Source organism: Ascaphus truei, chromosome 2, assembly GCF_040206685.1.
Source record: "Ascaphus truei isolate aAscTru1 chromosome 2, aAscTru1.hap1, whole genome shotgun sequence".
Classification (NCBI taxonomy): domain Eukaryota; kingdom Metazoa; phylum Chordata; class Amphibia; order Anura; family Ascaphidae; genus Ascaphus; species Ascaphus truei.
The window spans coordinates 327,155,687-327,175,173 of NC_134484.1; the positions used below are offsets into that span (position 1 = coordinate 327,155,687).

Below are 19,487 nucleotides of genomic sequence, written 5' to 3' on the forward strand. Positions count from 1 at the left end.
AGTTTACATCAAATATCACAGGGGAAAAGTTTAACATAGAATCTTGTCTGACGTGTAGGTCGGACCATGTGGTGTACCTCCTGGAGTGCCCATGTAAATTACAATATGTGGGGAAGACTGAAAGACCGATAAGAACTAGAATCATTGAACATCTAAGTAGTATCAAAAGATCCCTTGTGACACACAGTCTTTCCAAACATTTCATGGAAAAGCACCAGGGGGACGCCGCTGGTCTGACATACATGCCCATTGAACATGTTCCAGGCCACTGGCGGGGGGGGGGGGAGATCGCAATCTGGAACTCATGAGGAGGGAGACATTCTGGATCCACAGGTTGCGGACTCTCTCCCTCAGGGGCCTCAACATGGAAATTGAGATAGCACCCTTTTTGTAACTCATGAAATATGTGACACCCTTATGCTCTCGATTGAACTAACCAGTTCTCTTGTTTTCTTCCTTTGTTGTTTTTCCCTCACAGTGCCAATCTGTCATATATTAGATCTAGGCTAATAATATTTAGTACTCATTGTGCCACTGTTTTGTCACTCTGCCTATTCTCCTCAGGTCATGCATATTGTAGAATGTTTTATCCCATTTGTATAAAAAATGTTGGATTCATTGATTCATACTGCAGGTTATTTTGCCATTTGTATCCCATCAGATCATGCAGATCCATGTTTGAATGTAAAGCCACCCTCTTACAAATGTTAATGTGAATTCGAATGCAAAGCCAACCTCCTACAAATGTAAATGTGAAATCATAGGCAAAATGAATTTATATACATAACGGAGCCTTCCCACATTTTTTTACCCACCTCACATTGAATAATGTGCGTTAAAATATTTTTCAAAATATTTTTCTGTTTGGAAAAATCCATCAGAGTGCCCCTGCAGAGTCCAAACACTATTTTTTCCCCATAGCATACACTGTGTTTGCATTAACCCGTCCCAACCCTCATCCTTGTTCAATCCTACACCTCGTTCCCACATATTTACATTGAGGTAAATTAACCCACGATGTTTACCTTTGAATGATTGATTAATCAGAAATATCTGAACACTCTTGAAATTCATTCAATAATAGTAGAAGTTACAACCACATCTCTTTTGAACCCCTTATCCCTCACCCCTGTTTCATTGTATTTGCTACATCATGTTAATTGTTACACCACGTTGAAATGAATGAGAATCCAATTCCCATGGAAATAAGTGCTCCCTCATGCATATGGATGCAGATTTAGATAGTAATTAGTGCAGACCTTTTTACACACAAGTGTTCAGGATTAAATGCCAATCATGCAGAGTATATGTAGATACTAAGGAGTAGAGGGAGGTACACTCCTGAGGAAGCCACGCACCCTATTGGCGAAACGCGTAGAGTGGTAGCCGCCCAGAGAAGGAGAGAATCTGTAGCAGAGTTTGCAGACCCACGACCGGAAGTGACGTATCGCGACCAACCGGAAGTGACGTATCGGAGCCTGCCGGACAGGACAGCCCACCCGAGAGGGAGCTCCAGGCAGAGAGCCAAGCGGCGTCCTGCACGAACAACGAAGTGGAAGGGAACAACATACCCCAGAGGGAGCCCACGAGGGGGAGAGTCCCAGAGAGCGGTGTCCCACGCAGAGTCCATACCGGAGGTGGTGGGTGAGCCTGAAGCTAACAGCTTTCTCTCCTCGATCACTTATAATGTGATACACGCATGAAATACTTATTTTTATTGTAAGTGTTCATTTTTAACCCTATAAAGTCGAGTTTTTTTACATTACTGGTCTGCACTATGGTTATCTTTTCTTTTATATACACAATGCTGCGGAGCTGAGATTGGGAGTCCACACATTCCTGGATGAGAAACTCTCCTTGCTGAGACCATTGTGTCAAACCGCTTGTTTTTGACTTACATCTTGTAAGTAGGCAACACATATGAGCCGAGATTCACCATAGATTCTATATACAAGTTATCAAACTGTCTGCACTTAGATTGCTTTTTGTTCTATTTTCCTTTCATGCTCCCCCTGGATTGCAACTGTACAGCCTGGGTTTTAACACACCTTGATTATGCAGCTGGGATTCAACTAATTATCCTGAGGTTCCCATCTGAAGTTAACCTAGTCAGTGCTGCACTGCAGACTAGACACAGGTTTTCCAGGCATATAACTAGTGGCTTTTGTTTACCCTGTCACAGGCTTCTATACATGTGGCAATTGTAAGGTCTGCGACTTTTGCTGTAAAGGGGTGAAAGATACTTTTAAATCAAATATCACCAATGAGGAATTCAAAATAAAACAATTTATTAATTGTAATTCGGTATTCGTCATTTATTTATTAGAATGCCCTTGCGGCTTGCAATACATAGGTCACACTACTCGTGCCTTGAAAGTTAGAGCACTGGAGCATATAGGAAACATAAGACGTAAGTTGGACACACACAGTGTTCCAAAATATTTTAACCGTTTTCATGCCTCCAACCCAAAAGATATAATCATTAAGGGGATTGAACACGTTCCATTGAATTGGAGAGGTGGTGACCGAATTAAAGAATTAATTAAGAGAGAGACATTCTGGATTCACTGGTTAAAAACGCTGAGTCCAGCAGGCCTTAACGCAGATATAGAGATCAGTGTTTTTATATAGTTATTGAATTTATTTTATATACTTTGTGTTTCCACTTTCAGAGTCTATTGTCTAACAGTTATTTCCAGTGCTCACTGTATTATTATAACATATAAACATACTACTATATTATTATCACTACATCGTTTCCAATTCCCCTTGTAATAATAAAGGGTTTTATATATAAAATATATATATATATATATATATGGAAGAAAAGAGAAAAAAACGGGCGCACACCTAGTGCATTAAAGTATAACAATAAGTTTATGGAACATTAAAAACAGACAAATGCCCACTCACAAGTGTAACGGTAATATATGCAGTTATGAGATAGGCCCTCATAAGCAAGTGGTAGCGTCCGGGTCAGCAATGGTGTCCTCTCCTACACACACGTTGCGCGGTCTCCTTCTACCGGAAGTGACGTCCACCCGGTCTGGTGCCCCTCAAAAGGAAGTCCCTCCAGGAAACCGAGCCCTCGCCTGCCTGCTTCTGGCTGCTGCACCACCAGGGGAAACAGAGATGTGTCCGCTCTTCTGTTTGGCTTAGCCTCTCACAGCCTGCGTTCGTCTTAGTCCTTGACAAAGTTCTCAGTTCATCCCCTGAAGAAGTCATCATAGATGACGAAACGCGTAGGGGGCGTGGCTAAGGCAGAGGAGGCACTTTCCCACTGAGAACTTTGTCAAGGACTAAGACGAACGCAGGCTGTGAGAGGCTAAGCCAAACAGAAAAGCGGACACATCTCTGTTTCCCCTGGTGGTGCAGCAGCCAGAAGCAGGCAGGCGAAGGCTCGGTTTCCTGGAGGGACTTCCTTTTGCGGGGCACCAGACCGGGTGGACGTCACTTCCGGTAGAAGGAGACCACGCAACGTGTGTGTAGGAGAGGACACCATTGCTGACCCGGACGCTACCACTGGCTTATGAGGGCCTATTTCATAACTGCATATATTACCGTTACACTTGTGAGTGGGCATTTGTCTGTTTTTAATGTTCCATAAACTTATTGTTATACTTTAATGCACTAGGTGTGCGCCCGTTTTTTTCTCTTTTCTTCCATAGGTATCCATAGGGAGTTGTGATCCCTTTCAAACGGGCTGCCTATACCTGGATGCATTTATCTGGAACAGGACTCTGTGATTTTTAAGGTTTTTAAAAGGTTTTTTTTGGGGGGGGGGATTTTTCCATTGAATATATATTTTTTATATTTTATATTTTTTCCATTTTTTCAATACATTTTTTCGTTATGCATATTCTATATGAAAATTATTATTGTTATAACATGTTTTATCCTATAGTTACATAGGTTCTATTTTATATTAACCTCCCTTGGCCACCCCATAGGTTGTTTTAACATAGTAGGCTACCTACTCACGGTTAGGCAGGTTGTTTTATTAGGCGCTCCTTTATCATCTTTGTTTTGTTCTGATATATATATATATATATATATATATATATATATATATATGTGTTTATATATATGTTTTTTACTAGTTGGTCATTTATGATTTATATACATTCTTTATATATATTTTTCACATTTTGATATTCTTAAATATATATTTTCTATATGTTTATAGAGATTTTAAGCCGAGCTTCAATAATCAAAAAATAAATAGATGATACCGTTCTGTGGCTAACGAAATGCTTTTATTTGTGCGAGCTTTCGAGATACACTGATCTCTTCTTCCGGCGATGTTACAATGAATGAAGCAAGGATAACTTAAAAACAGTGTCTCTTGGAATGTTATCTGTGCTTGTCCTTCCCCCGTGTGGATGTGTTTTATGGCTAGAGGTGTCAAAGGGTAACTGAAAGCAAGTGAAGAAAGAGTGTGTATGTGTATCAGTGTGAATAAAAATGAATGGAGAGCCCACAGTATAAACAGTGCTCTACACAAGGTGTGTGTGGAGTGAGAGGGATATAAATGGTGTGGGTGGGTGTGGAAATGTGAGAGTTTGTAGCACAACTAAAAGTGTGTGTGGATACTATGTGGTCCCTATTGGTGTATATGGATGGAAAAATAAGGAGTATTAGTATGACCCATAACTACTTCACATTTGGAAATGACACATACCTCCAGACAACCGGGACCGCTATGGGTACTCGGATGGCACCACAGTATGCCAATCTGTTCTGCGCAAAACTGGAAAGTGACTTTCTGTCCACCTGTCACTTGAAACCCCTTACATACCTTCGCTACATCGATGACATCCTCCTGATTTGGACCTCTGGCGAACAGGACCTCCTACAGTTCTATGACAACTTCAATACTTTCCACCCGAGCATCAACCTCAAACTCACCCATTCTCCGGATGAAGTACATTTTCTAGACACCACCATTACTATAAAGAACAACCAACTACAGACTTCTGTATACCGCAAACCTACAGACAGAGCCAGCTATTTGAGGGACAACAGCTTCCACCCGACACACACCAAACATGCAACCATCTACAGTCAAGCCATACGATACAACCGGATATGCTCTGGCACAGCAGACAGAGACCAGCGGATTAAAGCCTTGAGATCAGACTTTATAAACCGTGGATATAACCACAGAATTGTAGACCAGCAAATTCACAAAGCCACCAGAATACCAAGAAGTGATCTCCTTGAATACAAACAGAAGGAGACAAGCGACACGGTTCCTTTGGTGGTCACATATAACCCACACCTAGGAGCCCTACGCAAGATCGCCAGGAAACTACAACCCATCCTCCAGGAAGATACAAGACTGCAACAGGTCTTCCCTGAAGCACCCTTATTATCATACAGACAACCCCATAATCTCAAGAATATTATGGTGAGGAGTAAAGTATTCAGCAGTACAACTGAATGCAGGACAAAACCATGCCAGGACCCAAGATGCAAAACCTGCGCAATGCTCTACACAGCGGACACAATACAAATACCACACAAGAATCGGGAATACAAAATCAGAGGAGGGTTCACCTGTTCCTCCAGCAATGTCGTGTACCTCATCATGTGCATGAAATGCCCAGGGGGCTACTACTACATAGGTGAGACAGGACAGGGGCTAAACAAGAGAATGAACCTGCATCGCCACAGCATCACACGTGGAACAAGAGACAGTCCTGTTGGCGAACATTTCTCTGACTCTGGCCATAAGATGAACGATCTGAGGGTTGCCATACTCAAAGGTAATCTTAAAACCCCGAAAGAGAGACGGTTGCATGAATACAAATTTATGCAACTGTTCGGGACACGTAGCAGTGGCCTAAACAGAGATCGACATTTTATGAGTCATTACTGACACTAGCGAACTCTCTTCCCATGAGCGCTAAAAGCCATGTCTGTACATACAGTACTGTGCTATATGTATGCACACACAGCTGTCTCTCACACATACTAATACTCCTTATTTTTCCATCCATATACACCAATAGGGACCACATAGTATCCACACACACTTTTAGTTGTGCTACAAACTCTCACATTTCCACACCCACCCACACCATTTATATCCCTCTCACTCCACACACACCTTGTGTAGAGCACTGTTTATACTGTGGGCTCTCCATTCATTTTTATTCACACTGATACACATACACACTCTTTCTTCACTTGCTTTCAGTTACCCTTTGACACCTCTAGCCATAAAACACATCCACACCGGGGGAAGGACAAGCACAGATAACATTCCAAGAGACACTGTTTTTAAGTTATCCTTGCTTCATTCATTGTAACATCGCCGGAAGAAGAGATCAGTGTATCTCGAAAGCTCGCACAAATAAAAGCATTTCGTTAGCCACAGAACGGTATCATCTATTTATTTTTTGATTATATATATATATATATATATATATATATATATATATATATATATATATATATGTGGATGTACACTTTAAGATATTTATGTAATTTTATTATATATACTGTATTTATTAATGTGTAATACTAATTTGATGTTTTTTGCTCTTTTTTACTCCCTCTTCTCCTATTCCATTCTATTCCTCCTTATTCCATTCCATTCATTTCCCATTTATATATGTTATGCCGAGTGCCATATATAATAATAGCACACAATGAATTACCCCTAGTATACAGCTATTAATCATGGCAAATTAGTTTTTATATACTGTATATCTATTAATTAGTTTTTCTATGTATTAGTTAAATTAAGTTAGAATTTTGATGTTATTTGTATGCATTTTTGTTTAATGATTTTAATATTATTGTATTAATAAAACTGTGTGATTTATTATGTGTAATACTTTTAGATTAGGATATATTGGTTGTCCCGCCCATTAGCCAATCACTAGTGACTATTCCAGCCAATAGGAAGTGGTGAATTATCCCACCATCCAATCAGAACCTATTAAGGGTATATATATGGACTAAGAAGTGTTATGCTGCAGATCGAACTCCTGACGAAGCTGCTAAGCCAGCGAAACGCATAGAGTGAACAAGCAGCAGTCCAGAAGTGTACCCTGAATGCCCCAGAGCCCGTGTGGATCCATTCTGCGATTTATCGCTAAACCGGAAGTGACGCGACGGGCCGGACTGGAAGTGACGCGACCTCGGGAGTGGGGTGGACGGTGAACGCTGAAGCTGCGCATCGATATTTACGTGTCTGTGCACATGGTGCTTATGTGAGTGCAATAAGAATTGCTTTTATCAATACATTTTAGTGAACGTGCAATGTTGCACTACAGGTGTCATTTTTTCTATTGAGGGTTTGTTCTGCTGATACCTGGGACCTTATGTCAAGCGAGTCCTCCTTTCATACTGCAGAGTCTACATTATTGTATCCACTGCTATCCCCTGCTGAACCTTTATTGGGAGATTGTGAGTTCCCAATCGTTATTCCTATATAGATTGCTGAATCTGGTTAAAGCATACTACACTATTATATATTTTTTTCCCAGGTGATACCTGCGCTCCCCACAAGCTTCTCCCTACAGTTCCAGAGACCCCTGGCTTCAATCAAGTGTAGAAAAATAAATTATACTCTGTCTGATGCAAATCGCTAATCCTGTCTCACCACCCTTTAGCTGGCGCAAAAAAAAAAAAAGAAGTTTTTCAGCCGCGATTTGCATCTCAGAGCTACCTAAATATCAGCTACTGGCAAGAAAAATTCTATTTTTGGTGTTTTTTGACCTACCACTTGGTTTGTTTTTGTAAGAGTGATAATGCTTGTAAAAAAAAGTTGTTTACAGGTGATTTTGACATCTTATCATGGCTTTCTGAATAGTTACACATGCAAAATCGCTTGTAAAGTACACTTTACAAGGGTTAAGTCACTTATTGAAGCTGCCAGAATAGGCCCCTTAGCCCTTCGAATGATGACCCATTCATACTGTAGATAAAGAGCAAAACTATAAGGAAGTATAAGGAAGGTATAACAGCACTGTTTAAAACACCAGTCCCCCATAAATGTTTTAAGTTACAGTACAAGCATGTTTGCATTTCTAGAGCACCAGTCTCCAAGCTAACAATTCCAGAGACACGTCATTTTTCCTTCAAGAACTCTAATACCAAAAGATTAGTATTTATTTTACAAAGTACTGAATTTTAGATATCAAAGGCATGCTTCTGAAAATTGCCTTGACTGCGCCTCTTGCCTCTTACGGGGGTTATTCATTAAATATGACATATATAATGACATATATAACATTACATTAGTAATGCATTATTACTTACTCTTCTTATCCCTGTATGTTTAACAGCCTATCCGTTAGCCTGAACGTTTTCCAGACACAGATGCCTTACACAAGCTGTATAATTTCATTTCTAATACCTCTTATCCCTGTTTGGAATCTGAAGCTCCAAGTTGGCATGTGTGCCTGTGTTCTATATATGGAATATATACGCTATTGTGGCACATGTGACCTCCATCTGGAGGACTATTGGTGATTCACTACTCCAGTGAAGCTGTTCGTTTTTGCGCTTTTTTGTGTGATTTTTAATTGTTTCTCGTAGTGATGGTTTGCACTTTGGTGAGGGTATAAGTATTTGTCACGGTCATTTGACTACCGCACAAATCTGAGGAAATCCCTCTATGTGGACCGAAACGTTGGTTGCGGTGCCCTGTGTATGTACAATACACTTTTTGGACTTTAACTATCTGTGTGCTGTCTCTCCTTTACTGGACCCACACCTGGTAATTATATTATATTATGTATATATATATATATATAAAGCAGAAAATAGCCGTGTTAGTCCAGTTGCGATAGTGCAGAATAAATGAGTTCTTCAGTATTAGGTGATACCTTTTTTATTGGACTAACAATTTATGTCATAGGACAAGCTTTCGAGAGTGATTGCTAGACCTGAAGAAGAGAGGATAACCCTCGAAAGCTTGTCCTATGACATAAATTGTTAGTCCAATAAAAAAGGTATCACCTAATACTGAAGAACTCATTTATTCTGCACTATATATATATATATATATATTGGCTTCATTCATTATAATACCACCAGAAGAAGAGATCAGTGTCTCTTGAAAGCTCGCACAAATAAAAGCTTTTCGTTAGCCACAGAATGGTATCATCTATTCGTTTTTAATATATATTGTTGTTATTTTGTATAATATTCGTATATATATATATATATATATATATATATATATATATATATATATATATATATATATATATATATATGTGTGTGTGTTTAAGTTATATGCGAGGGAAGCTTGCCAGAACTACTTAGATAATAAAAGTGACCTCACTGCGTGCATAACATTATGTGTCACTAATAATATCAAAGTTCCCTGATGAACTTTTAACATAAAAAGATCAATGCATTATTACATTATTACAAGAAAAGTGCATTTACTAGTGACCTCTATAGACCAGAAATTGGATTACATCAACAGACCCTTCACTTTAAAGTGCTGTATGATGTGAGATGAAAAGGACTTTCCCATGACAGTTGCATTTTCACTGGCTCAGGTTTAAAGAAAGTATGCAACAGGTATTCGTGTCACGTTTTAATCTGCGCTACTGACATGGAAGTGAAAGGCTTTGAAAATTATCCTTTCAGATGATGGTAAGAATCTGGAGAGCACTGTGCAAATGGGTGTGAGAAATTTGTCAAAAAGCAAAGGGCAAAAAGATAAAGGCGAACGTGTACAATGTTCTTGAATGCTAATGTCATCAACAGTAACTTGCGTATCTAATAGTGCAGCTTAGTGTCAGATAGGCAGATAATTTTCAAAGGATACCTTTTGCCTTTTCAATTTAAAAATGTGATTTTATTCACCCCATGCAAGATAGGACTTGCTCCATTGGCTATTTGATGATGCATAACAACACATCCTGGGTTCCGTAGGATTCAATGGTACCTCTATTATGTGTATGCTATACTACCATATACTACCAGATATCACGGCCAATTGCACATACTGTATGTAGCTCAGTAAGATGAACAAACCTATTTGTACACCTTGCTGCAATGTAAATGTTTTCAATCAACTGATTAATACTGCAGGTGGGATGTATCTTGCAGATTACATATCAGTGTAATACAAGTCCAACTTACACCTAGTATTTTACATCTGCTTGTGATGGTGGCATGTAGTCTTAAACTTCACGTTATTGCTTGGTTGATGGGTAGGAAAATGATATGTAACAGGGTATGTCTATTATGCCTGTCTTTCCCCCTGTTATGTAAGTTCCTGTTAGCTGCAAACTGTGACAGGTTAATTCTGTGGGCTTGTGACCCCCCCCTACATGCTTCTCTCTGACGGACAGAAGTAAGGGGGTGACTCATGGCCTGTGTAAGCCTATCAGGGATAGGTATAGACCATGAGCCCGCCCCTTCTGGTTCCTGATGAGGGGCAATGCCAAATTTAGTCAGTTCTGCTCTGGAAGAGGAACAGAGCAGGAGAGCTGTGAGTCTCTCCTATCCAGGATGAGCGTGCTCACCCCCAATCTGATTGGAATCCAGCAGATGGCCTGTACTATCTGGGGCAAACATCATCCAGAGGCCTGGAGCCTCTGAGACTCTGCACCACATGCATGAATGAAACATACATGCATGAAACATCTAATGCAGTGACCAGAATAAAGACCCTTGTTCATCATACTCCTGTCTAAGTTCCAGTCCCTGGGTAGGAGGGAAGACACATGCAATAGTGGGGACTGATCTCCGAACACCCTGGAGCCCACTAAGGCTGGAGGCGCTAAGCACCCTGAAAGAAGCTCAGAGAAAGGACCTAAGCCTGTCCTGATCTCCATACCACCGCAGATCAGCTCAGCTCTCCTGAACCTAACAGGTACTTGCACCACACCCTAGGCAGCAGAAGCTGTGTATTTCCCACTGGGAGGGGGACGGAGGAGGCAGGGGTCTGGGGGGGAAACAGTGCTTCATAAATATAGTATTATAAAACAGGGAGAAGGAAAAAAAATTGTGGGATGTAAGTGTAACACCCCTGTGAGCACACCTAAGTATATTGGCTATGAACCACAGAAAGGACTGAGACCAAAGGAATACCAAGAAGGGTGACATCACGGAAGGAGGGTCTAGGAGAGAGAAGCATGTGAGCAGCGAGGAGACCCGAGATGAGAGAGAACACCTGTCCCAAGGAGCCTGGCGAGAGATACTGAGCGGTGGCAGAGCCTTCCTAGTCTGGAAGAACAGTAGTGGGTACGAACAAGGAGAGTATATCATCTGTGTAAAGGGGACCCATGTAAGCTGGGGTCTTGAAGACGTGAGTAGACCAAGTTGAAACACTTCCAGGGGATCACCCCTACAATAAAACAGAGGTGATACAGGAAATGTAAGCGCAAACCCAAAAATATATTAATAAATGATAAATACAGAAAATAATTAATATCACTAAGAGGAGATGCCTCTGGTGTGAGGAATTTCTCAATCCCTCATGGGAACATCTGGAGGAGCACACGGAGCGCAAGAACTCCTCTCACGGTGGGAATTGTATTTCACAGGAAATCAGGTCACAATGTATGCAGCATATGTATAAAAAGAAAAGAAAAATAGTGCAACACAGTTTTAATAAACAAACAAAACTAGAGCAGGGAGCTCCAGTCCACTCACATGCTCCAGGATAAAAAACAGCAGTTTAACCACTCTGGGTTCAGAAACGGCGCAGCTCTGCTCGGCTCTGCTTAACTCTGCTGGATAGAGTTCTCCTCGTGTCTCTCACTTTCGCACTCAGGCGGCATCTGACGTCACGGACCTTCTCTTTCAGTCCTCCACTGGTAAGGGAGGAATTGCCCGGCTCCGTAATTCGCGTCAGTGCGAGATTTGAGGCTTTCAGCGGGTAGACACACAGGAACCAGCTGTCAGCGAGGCGAGTGCTCCAAACTGCTTCACGGGTCACAGCGCAAACTATGATAACCCTACGCGTTTCCTCCGAATGACCGGATTTCTTCATCCCTGAATATGCTGCATACATTGCTGCATACACCTGCTGCATACATTGTGACCTGATTTCCTGTGAAATACAATTCCCTCCCGTGAGAGGAGTTCTTGCGCTCCGTGTACTCCTCCAGATCACCCCTACGACACTGCAGTATGTTTTTGCAACATACACAGCTACCGCCATTTCTTGCGAAGTGACAGGCCTGCACTTATAAACACATCCATACAGTACTTCCACACGAGCTCCAACACTGTACAAGCCGTGGCCCATTAGTTAGCACCTGGGCCACAAGGACTGAGTAAGAGACACTGTGGGGAAATTCTGCAGTGAGGTGCATACTATTCTCTCTGGGTGAATGTCATAAGTATTGTTTATGGTCCTAGGGAAATAAAGAGGGGTTAAATAAAACTAAAATGAACAATATTAATAATATCTTCATGGTAAATCTAAAATGATTTTGGGTTAGACAGCGTAAAATACATAAGTATACATTTCATTGTTGCACAAGTAAAGCAATGTTCTCACTCTCTCTCTTTCTCCTTATCATAGACAGTAAGGTTTCAGGTTTATACTGTATGAAAACTATTAAAGCATAGTGATAAAATGGCGTGGGGGGGGTAGAAGTCTAGTGATGACATCACTACCTTAAAAGTGTGGTTGAACCTGGCTCAAATCCAACCGTCTTGTCTTTGCAACCTTGGGAAAGTCACTTTGACCTATATTATCAAAGTAGTGCAATGCCATCAGACACCTTCTAGCACTAGCATACACCTTACAGCCCACTTCAATGAATGCTGATTTATGCACTACACAGTGCAGGAAGCTGTGCTTTAATAATCCTGTGTGCAGTCTTGTTTAATATAAAACATTTAGCTTTTCAATCTGACACACAACAAAGGATGAGAAGGAATACTGTACATTTGCAATTATGGCTTACAGCATAAATTAAAGATGGCGGTAAATTAGACCAACACAAAATCTCTTTCTAACAATATCTATCCTTTGTTTCTTTTACAAATTCAGAGCCTACTGTATATTGTGATTAATACACATTGGAAGCCAGAGCTGTATAATTATTACTGTAGCTGTAGAGAAAGAATCGCAGAAAATAACCTCCGATGGTGAAGTATGTCTTTATAAAGTATAAATCAACACAATAAAAAATTCAAAATGGACACTCACAAACATGTCTATGTAAGTGCCCATATGTAGAGCAAAACCTGGCTCCTTAGTCCTGTGTTCCCATCCTGGCATACCTCCATTCGTCCTCAGCTCCTCTCTCCACAAGCCTCAGCCTCAGAATTTACAGATAGTGTCCTGGTGACTTCACCAGGATTCCAGCCCCTCGGAAGACCTTCCTCGTTTTTCCTGAGAAATGTCTTCCAATGACCAAAAGGTTGAGTGATTTATTTGTAAAGCGCCAACATATTCCGCAGCGCGGTACAGTGGAGGTGCAGAGTGACTTCAATGATATAAACAGAATGACATACAAGTAAGGAAACAAGCACAAACAGATACAATGAGGTAATGAGGGCCCTGCCCAAGAGAGCCTACAATCTAGAGGGAATAAGGGACAATGTTGAAACAAAAAGTAGAGTGGCTGCTTTTTGTGTGATGGAGTATGCCCCAGGAAGGAGTATGGTCCGGCCGTACAGCTGATCCCACTAAGGTTTGGGGTTGAGGAGCACTAACTATTGTTGACCACGTATTATTGGGTTATACATTTTTGTGTGCTGGACATAAGTTTGGACTACTGTATGTTTACTTAATATCGTACCCACTGCCTATACTTTAGGCCGCTACCCATATGGTATGTGAGTGTCTCCATTTTGGATACTTATGGAGTTTCAGGGAGCGTTAGTTCCATATTACTGGGAGTTTAGGAACTTTTTATCCTTTGAATTGTCATATTACTGTATTCATGTGTTAAATGAGAGTTTCTATTTATGTAGACTCCAAGGGAAACCAGAAGCTTTTTGTACATGTTGCTTTGTTGTTTTAATGTTATTATAATAAAAATGCCATGTTTATCTTATTATTTGTTTTATATGGTCATCTGTATTGGGTGGTTGCACAATAAATGACTAGCATGCTTTCATTGTTAGAGGGAGGCTGAAAGGATGCATGATGATTGTAGGAATGGGTAATATAGACATTACGGTACAGTAACTCAGTTTTTGTTCCTTTATGTTCTTACACCAACATGTGTGATGTAGTGACACAAACTGAGACTCTACATAGTAACAGGACCAGAATATCCTCTATGATCTTGGGCAGATGAAGGATAGCTTAGTTAAGATACCAATGTGTAGTGGCCTTTACCATGTGCTGATAGAAAAGGTGTAATGAGCAATGCAAAATGTGTCATTGTTTAACTCTTAATAGTGGGACCATCATAAAATCAGCCACAAACCAGTCATTATGCATTCATTCGCTGATGATTTCAGGGGTCTATCTAACACCACATTTCAATATGTATAGAAAATAAATATTAACATAGTGTAGGGTAAAAGGTTTTGCACCAAAGCCATTTGGTCATAAACACACACACACACACACACACACACACACAAACACAATCAAACTTAAGGATAATTATTCAACGTATTATGACCAGAAAAACTGCTGTAAAAAGTCACTTTCCCTCGCATGTTTCTATGTCAGGTAGTAAATGCTATGAGGAGTAATAACTCAACTGACTAAATATCACATGGTAATTCAATGGTGCCTAGAGGTAGCATTTAACATAAGGAAATTCAACCCCTTGCCATGACTAATTTTAAGAATGTCATGTTGTTTTTCAACGTGCTTAGTACATATTTTACAGTTAAATGACTGTAAGTTTTAAAGAATGGTAAAAATTATAGTTCTTATTTTCCCAGAGAAAATGACTGGTTATAAATTGCAGGTGATTTTGGGCTTATTCATAGTTGATATGAAAGTTACTATTGTTAAATGTATCGGATATATTTAAATTGTTCCTGTTAAATCAGTTACAGTACATGCATACTTTTACTTTATCAGCCAATCTTCTCAGCAGTGCTTTTATATAGCTTGGGTACTAAAAATGAGATTACCTATGCTGAACAGATCTGCAGCTGGGGTTGTCTTTATTTAATTCATCTGAACTTTGCTCTGCAACTTAACAAAAAAGACTCCCATGGGATAAGTGTTAAAGAAAAACTGATGTTGTATACAACAAATGAGCAATATGGAGAGAGCAGGAACCATTGACAAAACAGATATAGAATGACGTAAGCAGCAGCAATAAATGGAGATGGCCATACTGAGTAGCTTTAAGAGAAAGCAAAAACTGAGCCACTGATTGAGCCACCTGTGCTGAAGCAGGGATATCCATAAAACCAGACCTGTTGGTGGCCCTTGAGGACTGAGTTAGAGAACCCTACAGTATCTCGTAGCAATGAAGAGATTAATCCTGTGATGGAAGGCCAGAGCTCCTTAGATCTTTGCCAAAAATCTAGAACTTTTATTTGTGGACTGATCGGCGTTTCGGTCCAAACATGGACCTTTGTGACGATACCACAGTGGTGAAGGGCAATAGTTTATATACAGGTTGTAGTGAGTATCTGTGACACTGTTAGATCTGAGATTCTGCTGAGGTTGTTGGGGAAACAGGACAGGCTTTAAGGGTGACAGCTGGTTCTTTCTCACTTTGGTGTCAGCGCCTCCATCTACCGCAGGCTCCAGTACTTCTGGAAGTAGTTCCAGTGGAAGAACTCTCTCCTCCTCCCCCAGACAGACTTCATGCCCAGGCAGAAGTAAATTTGATAACTGGAACTCTTTATTCTTTCTGCATACAGCATACACTGGATATACAGCACACACTATCACTGGTCTCCAGGCTCCGGATGGTCCCTGGACTCGCACCCCCAGCCATGGACACCAAGGGCAGTCCGAAATCGGCCCTTACTCCCTAGTAGAGCAGGGGGCATGGTACTCACTCCCACTCCCCTAAAGGAGGGGACAGAAGGTGACAGAGCCCTGAACAACTCCTGCTGTGAGACCAGTATTTCTCAAGGGAGGAGAGACAACACTGAAACAATTTGGGTGTGCAGCCCCTTAAGTACTGAGGGGGAGAGTCCAAGGTCTGAGCACCTTTTTGTGCAGTAAACAGGCCTTAGCCCACCTCTCCGTTGTCACTCAAGGGAGCTACTTGCTGGTGGTGAAAACCCTGGATTGGGCCTAACACTGCCTGCACTGATACCAGGACTTACATGTCAGGCAGGGTAGATTAGTAGCCAAGCCTTGCATGGCTACACAGGTAAGTACCTTAAGTGACATGAACCATCTCTAGCGTCACAGACAGTACCAACAAATATACAGTCTAACCCATGTATCAATCAGAGATACAATAATAATCTATCCCAAATAGCCAATACTGTATCACAAAAAGTGACTGTGTAATCAACAGCAGAGTATGTATCAAACTCTATATAGTATTAGTTTTATCAAAAAGGCGAGTATATTAGTTTATAAATTCTCATGATGTACATAATCATCCAGGATAAATACCAGTAATGCAGTTTATTAAAACAGTTAAAATTCAAAGCCTTATTGTGTCCTCGTGGAGACACTGTGAGGCCTATGCACTAAGCGCCGATAAGCCACTTATCGAGGCCTTTTCGCCAAATATGCCTACTGCTATTCAGTAAGCCCCAATAAGTCGCCGATAAAAGCCCTTTTCGACAATTTTTTTTCCCGAGAAAAAACAAATCACCAAACAAGCGGCGATAAGACATTTATCGGAAGGCTTTCAAACTCGTGCATTTCCAATAGCCCCGATTAGCTTATCGTGGCTAATTTCGCTCTAGAATTGAGATTTGCTCTCAAAATCGTCCCGCCAGGAAAAGTTGGCAGGAAGGTGGTGAAAAGCTGCCGAGAAGCGGTGAGAGGGGACTTCAGAAAAAAAAATGAATTTTTCCTGCATCGGATTGATGCTGGGAGTCTCCGGAGCTGATACCTATTAATATCAGCACCGGAGACCCCCAGCATGAATCCCATGCATAAAAATGCATTTACAGACAACTTCATTACCTTAGCGGCTAACCGCTAAAGCAATGAAGGGGCTAAGGAACAACAGCAGCTTTATTGGGGGCAGAGGGGGTGAGTGAAGTGGGTACTTGGCCCTTCACTCACCCCCTCTGCCCCCAATAAACATTACAATATTTACTAATCACCAATACACAACCCACCCCCGGTGCCCACACATAAAAGCATTTTTAATTTTTTTAGACACAGGATTGATACTAGAGGCCGGTGGGGGTCCTCAGGTGGTCGCTACGATTGTTTGTGGGCCTCAAGGTGGTTCCCGCGGGTGTCTGGGGGCCCTTGGGTGGTCCCCACAGGTGTCTTGCAGCCCTCAGTTGGACCCCATAGGTGGTTCCCGCAGGGTTCCAGGGGTCCTCAGTTGGTGTCCGGGGGTTGTCCCCCGTGGGTGTCCGGAGGTCTTCAGGTGGTAACCGCGGGTGTCCGGGGGTCCCTGATGGCCTGCGGTACCAATTTTGTTGCAAAAAAAATGTGAAATACATTGCAATAAATACACCCCCCCCCCAACCCAACACATACATTACAGTAATGGACGAAAATAACTATTATCCAGATATAAATAATAGCTCATTTGCCCATTATTAAATCAAACATTAGCCAGTCAGCCAGCATAAATAAAGTAAATAAAATGTTCTACTTACCCCTGACATCATGAAGGGCATCCTCGCCAGCATACTGCAGGTCCATGTCCTCCGTTGCCAGAAAGAATACAATAAAAGTGATATAGTGGCTTATCATGCCCATATTATATGGGTATGATGTACCACTATGCCAATCAATGGGTACAGGGTGGGTATAGTTGGTCCGTGGTTGGTGCTTATGCCTCCCAGGTGGGTAGCATGGTACGGTGGTTACCCCTTAATTACTATAGCGGTTATTATCCGCTAAGGTGATTAAGGGGTTAGGGGCCATTATATTGTATTTTTTCATGTTTTCTTTTTGGCATCGGAGGACATGAACCAGGAGTATGCTGACGAGGACACCCTTCATGATGGCAGGAGTAAGTAGAAAGGTTTGTTTACTTTATTTATGCTGGCTGGCTAATGTTTAATTTTATAACGGCAAATGAGCTATTATCGTTATTTTGCCCATTACTGTACTGTATGTATTGGGGGGGATGTATTTATTTTAATATATGCATATATTTTTGTTTTTAGGCACAGGATTGGTACCGCCGGTCAGCGGGGACCCCCGGTCAGCGGGGACCACCCGAGGACCCCCGGACACCCGGGGGGACCACCCGAGGACCCCCAAACACTCACGGGAACCACCTGAGGACTCCCGGACACTAGCGGGAGTAACCCAAGGTCCCCCAGACACCCGTGGGAACAACCCGAGGGCCCCCAGACACCTGCGGGAACCACCCGCGGACCTCCACCGGCCTCTGGTATAATTCCTGTGCATAAAAAAACAAAAATTGCTTTTATGTGTGTTAGGGGGGTATAGGGGTTGTTTGGGGCACAGGGGGTGGGTGGGTTGTTTATTGGTGGGTAGTACATATTGCAATGTTTATTGGGGGCAATTGCCTGCTATTGTGCCTTAACCCCTTAATTTCCTTAGCGGCAATCCACTAAGGTAATGAAGCTGCTTTAATGTAAATGTTATTAATAGTGCAGGGGGTCTCCTGAGCTGAACCGCTTTGATTTCTGCCTCAGGGACCCCCTGCTTCCCGAGATAAAGGCCCTGTTGTGGGGTGCCGGTATCTCCTATGCATTTAAATGTCCCGCGTCACGTGATCGTGGTAATAAAATCCATAGGAAATACTGGCACCCCATAAAGGGGCCTGTATCTCGGGAAGTCGGGGGTCCCCGGGCACTCAAATCAACACGGTTCTGCACCGGAGACCCCCGGCTCATCTACACTAGTAATAAAAGGTATATTAAAAAACATTAATTTGGGGCTAGATTTGTGCAGGGAGAGGCGACTCTCTCTGCAGCTGAAAGAAATCGTCAGGTAAGGCATTTTCAGAGAGACGATCATGATGTCACCGGCTACTCGCCAGTTTTGCAAATGTTGCTATCAAAGGTATTCTGGGCTTTCTGCATAATGTGATAGCAACGCTGTCAAAACTGGCGATTTAAAAAGCACAGCAATTTTCTACAACCTATAGTCACCAAGGGCCGTTCCTACATCAGGGACACATTTGATTTTTTTAGACAAAATCAGAACATTGCCATTACAGAAGCTTCTTCTTGTCACTATGGACGCCACTAGTCTATACACCATTATCCCTCACACGGAAGGTATAGATGTAGATTTTTAGAAAAAAAGCATACTACACGACCCCCTGTTGACTTTATCCTATTGTTACTGCATTTCATCTTATACAATAATTATTTTAGATATGAAAATAAATTCTACCTACAGACCATGGTTACAGCCATGGCCAGCAACGTCGCATCCGCCCATACAAATCTATATACTGTATGGCTGATTTTAAAGTAAAATATATCTACAA

At 41.6% G+C, this 19,487-nt stretch overlaps 1 protein-coding gene across 5 annotated transcripts in view; it reads right to left on the minus strand.

Moving 5' to 3' along the window:
- SUGCT (succinyl-CoA:glutarate-CoA transferase) overlaps positions 1-19,487 on the minus strand; it is a 1,155,962-nt gene that overhangs the window by 377,377 nt on the left and 759,098 nt on the right. The gene's annotated exons all lie outside the window — the stretch shown is intronic.